This window comes from Alosa alosa, chromosome 13 (assembly GCF_017589495.1).
Source record: "Alosa alosa isolate M-15738 ecotype Scorff River chromosome 13, AALO_Geno_1.1, whole genome shotgun sequence".
NCBI lineage: Eukaryota > Metazoa > Chordata > Actinopteri > Clupeiformes > Clupeidae > Alosa > Alosa alosa.
In genome coordinates, this window is record NC_063201.1 from 8,580,616 (window position 1) to 8,585,615 (window position 5,000).

At 43.4% G+C, this 5,000-nt stretch overlaps 1 protein-coding gene across 1 annotated transcript in view; it reads left to right on the plus strand.

Moving 5' to 3' along the window:
* The first annotated feature begins 2,192 nt into the window (after nucleotides 1-2,192).
* Nucleotides 2,193-5,000, plus strand: part of myh14 (myosin, heavy chain 14, non-muscle) — a 49,462-nt gene continuing 46,654 nt past the window's right edge. The window contains exon 1 of the mRNA XM_048262114.1: nucleotides 2,193-2,367. The gene's annotated coding sequence lies outside the window, so the exon portion shown is untranslated. The remainder of the gene's footprint in view (nucleotides 2,368-5,000) is intronic.

The window sequence follows — 5,000 nt, forward strand, 5'->3', positions numbered from 1 at the left end:
CCTTTCTGTCATACCATTCATACATTTTATATTCCTATCACATATTTTGACTTTGTTATTCATTGTAGAAGTATTTATATGTGACAGTAATGGCTTACAGGAGGGCTGTTTTACTGAGTGGTACAGTGCCTGACAAATATGCCATGGACACACTGTTGTCTGCACCAGTCAGTTCCAGTGTGAAGGCATGACAGCGCTGACGGTTATACTGAGATGGCTTTTGTTCAATGGGTGTAAAACGGTTCCACTTGGTTTTGTCAGTGGGGATGAGAACTCTTTTTTGAGAGAGGTAGAGCCTTGGAAATGTGTGAAAGGTCCCTGAATCTGCAATACGTCTGCCTCAGTGTAACCGCTGAGTTAGTACTGTAGCATAGGAGCGACGGCACTGTGCGAGAGGACTGCAGGCTAAAGATCAGGGCACTCTGCACTGACTATTCAAAAAGCACTTACTTTTCTCTCGGATGATTGCACCATTCTTGTAAACTTTGCAAAATATGTGACTGGAGGGGAAAAAAACAAAACAAAAAACGCTGCTTTATTTCTTTGCAGTGTCCTGATGTGGCTGAGTGGGTATTGTGAACATAGGAGTCTACTGGAAATGAAGTGATGAATTTAATGTGTATATCTATTTTAATATGTGTTTATTTCCAAACTGATTAGATGCATAGTGAGATGTTGATGTAATGTTACTAAAGAGATGTTTGGTTTTGGTTTTAAATGTGTGAGCACATGTGACACAAAGCACAAAGTTATACACACATTGTTTTAAATGACCCTACAGACATAAGCTAGCACTGTACACAATGTTATGATCTTATTTGTATTCATTTGCTATTTAATATTACTGCCTCTTTATGTTACTGATTGACTGCAAGCATGGCTATGTGTCTAAGTGTTTGTGTGTGTGTGTGTGTGTGTGTGTGTGTGTGTGTGTGTGTGTGTGTGTTTGTGAGTGAGTGAGTGAGTGAGTGAGTGAGTGAGTAACTGTGTGTGTGTGTGTGTGTGTGTGCAGAGAGAGAGAGAGAGAGAGAGAGAGAGAGAGAGAGAGTGTGACTTTTCCAGTTTAGAAGAAATGTAACTTGAATCCTGACCACCTGCATTTTCTTTTCAAACACCAGGTCAATGATGGCCTCACTAGGAAAAAGAAAAGTCTCAAAGTCTATCTCATTTCCTATAAGATGCTCACAGGTGACCTGGAACACAGACAGTATACCTACAGCAGAGAAACATGCAGGAGAAATCAGTAGCTGTCTTTCGTTTGTTTGTTTTCTTATAGCTTTTGCATTTTTTGTTTTGTTTGCCAGTCCCACTCGTATGTGTGTTAAAACATAAGTGTATCATGGAGGGACATCGTGGAGGGACATTGTCCTAAGCAATAAAACCCTATTTGATTGATTATCCAACACCTGTACTTTGTCCATAGAATCGTATTATTAGTATTATTATTGAGTTTATATTATTATTATTATTATTATTGAGATGGTATGCCCTGCAGTAGCCCTTGTCGTTTTGTTATTATTATTAGTTGTAGTAGGCCTATTGGGCCTTATTATTATCATTATTATTATTATTAGCATTGTTATTATTATTATTATTATGATTACAATGGTAATAATGTAATTTAGGCTGCTGTAGGCTACATTTTATGTACGTCTTTTAATACGGAGGTGTTCTGTATAGGGAGGAAACTCTGTTTGCACTTTATAACACAAGGTGCGGTCACGGAATCCCAGATCAGAATGTGGGGCGGCTGCCCTATCCTACACGCAGCCGGTATGTCAGCTCGTGCCTCCCCAGACGGCGCAACAGACACCGCTGTCATCAACAAAGAGCGCGCAAATCTCCTGTCTACTACGATATTTTACTATGGGACACCTGCCTCTATCCTTTGGTTTGTTATTCTTTACGCCTATCAGACCTCACGGACGCCCTGTTCTCAATTCTGATTGCTTGTAGTGGCTGTCAATGTTAATGTCCTGTATGCTATTCGTCGTTCTATTGTCTTCTGCCAGCACATGGGCGGAATAGGAGTTCTCTTTTCAGTGGGTGGGCCTTACATTCAAAATTGGATTACAATTGGCTAAGCTTTCGTCGGGGGTTGAGTCTTTAAACGTAATTTGAAATTTGATTGGATGACATATAGGAAGAACCGTTTTACAATGAAGTAGTTTACTTGCCAGTACTTTGCTGTCTGTTTTATTCTCAGAGTGAACGTGTGTGTGCGGCTTCGCTAGTGAGCGGTGTAATGATAAAAGCCGCATTTGCAGTATACTCGCTGCACTTCATATCAAAAGGAAAATCAAACCCACGCCTTATTTCTACCTCCACTGCCTGAACATAGCCATCATTTTGGACAGAACGCTTAAGGTAAGACGTGTTTCTTGTTTAATTCACATCAATTCAATTCTTGGACCGTGTCGTGTCGTATCGCATTTCATAGGTTAGCCACTTGCTAACCTAGCTTGGTTAGTCTAAATGCGGGTGGCATAGCCGAAAATGACTCTGCATACGATAGTCGGGACAGCAAAGACACAGTCTCTCCTTTCAACACAGTCCTTGATGTAGATTGTATATTAAAGACATCCTTGGCCAATTATATAGCCAATTACATAGGCATAATAGTCGGCGTTCAGTAATTTGTTGGCTACAAAACGGCAAGACAGCTATTCTGGTAAGCGTTAACTCGAATTAACCTCTAAATGGTAACGTTAAGCAGAATCGGTGGCTATTTGTCTTTGTGGACTCATACAATTTTTACTTGAACCAGATTATTGTCGTAGGAATTATGACCGTCATCATTTTACTTGCTTATAAACGATTGCTATGTTCATTATTATTATTATTATTATTATTGTTATTATTGTTATTATTATTGTTATTATCATTGTCAGATTTAATTAGCTGCATTTCTGTCTCCCCATTATCCATTTCAGGCAAACCGACTAGGCTATGGCTGGTAGTGGGGAGTCATTTATCAGTAGTAATTATTCATCACTTCACGCTTCTAGGTGTGGTTACGCGTCTTTGTGGGCATGCATTGTTGTATGCTTAATATTGGGACTGTGCGAGCTGACTCAGCGTCCAGATCGATGTTGCGATGACCATCAGTTGGATGGGCGCAGGAGCCGATGTACTCGAGGCCGAAAGGCGACTGCTTTGGTAGCGCAATTTTAGCCCCAATGTCACCGCTGCACCCAAGTTACCCCCAGCGTGCTGTGTGCTCTGCATGGATAAGGCGTTCCCAGCCTCGGTTCTCTCCCCTCGACCACCGGCTGTAGTCTTTCTCTTCTCTTAAAACTTACATGCGGACCGTCTGCTGGCGCAGTGGGTGCGTGTTAGGATGTTGCCATGGAAAATGTAAAGGGGAGGCAGATTTGGTGTGGTCGCGTGGTGTAAAGCTGGCATTCTGACGCTGTTCCGTGGCGCAGTATGCCCGTATCTGAGCGTGCGTGAGTGTCATGTTCGGGAAAATTAAGCAGTAAAATGACAAATCATCTTCTTAGGCAGGTGATGACCTAAGCCGCCTCTCATGTGGGAAGAAGTAGGTGTGTGTGTGTGTGTGTGTCAGTGTCTGTGCGTGTTTGACACCCTGAGAGCTACCTTGAAAGATGTGTTTAGATATGCGGGTTAACAGGGGAGTCGACAGGTGACTGCACCGCTCCAGCATGCTGCCTGAGGCTCCTTGTGTCAGGCATGACCATCCCTGTAGTCGTGGGAACCTGGTACATGAGTCACCTGGGACCTGGTCATGTCTGGCAAGTGGCGAGATCCGGTGTGAGAGCAGGTGTAGATGCAGCGGAATGATTGGAATCAGGGTGTTCACACACACACACTCAAACAAACACACAGAGACACATACCGAAGTGCTGCAGACAATAGATCACTGCCAACCAGTTTTCTTACAAAATAGTCTCTTGCTGCAGTGCAGTCAGTCCAGAGTCCATATTTGGCCTGTGGCTTGGCTTCACAGACTCACCAGTTTAGATGCTAATCTGACTCATCAATCAGACAATCAGTTAGAGGCTTACCCGACCTGGGGACACTGTGGGGTATTGGGTCACCACCAGGAACTCTCTCTGCATCAGGGAGATTTCACCCAGTCCAGTGTTAATAAGGCCCAATAAGGAGACACAGTCTCTGATAAGGAGTGGGCTTCTCCTAACAGCCATTTGATGGGCACTCAGGGTTGAATATTAGCCTACACATTTAAAAATGTGAATATCTAGGCTACCAGTCACTGACAGAAATGGTCAAATTCAATAGTAAACCATTATTTTGTGCATGTTATCTACCAGCCAATGTCATATTTCACCACCATTTGACTGGTGGCTGGTGTTTATTTCTATTCATGATAGGCACACTATTCATCTGACACACAGCAGCCTACTGAAGTAAGTCACCCACATCTTAAACCAGCCCAGCCCAGTTATTAGCCTATTATTGACACTGTTATAAAGCATACAAAATGTTAGCATGCCTTTTGTGTGTTAATGTGCTTGTGGTCATGTGTGTCCACAGCAGGAGGCTGGGCAGGGCAGGACAGAGCAGGGAGTCCTTGCAGTGTTTAATGTGTTTAAGATCTGCCAGCCAGTTGAGTGGCAGCCATGGCACGTTATTATTAGAGTAAGGACTGCTGCCTGACCTGTTTAGAGTGCAGTGTCTCAGACTCAGTCACGACCAGAGACAGTATACTGTAGGAGGGCAGGCAAAGCACAAGACACAAGACATCCTCAGTCCTGATACAGCGTCGGGATGATCTGGATGGGTGGCCCAATCTACAGTAGAATGACCTGTATTTCAGTTCCTGCCTCATATTTCTCTCTCTCTCTCTCTCTTTTCTCTCCTATCTGTTTTTTCCTTTCGCTAGCTGTCTCAATGCTTTTGGCCTAGACTGTCAGGTTAAAGATCCGTCAAACGCAGGGATCCGCTGGTTGCACAGTGGAACCCCCACATGTGTGTGCACACAGGCACGCACGTACACACGCACACACACACACACA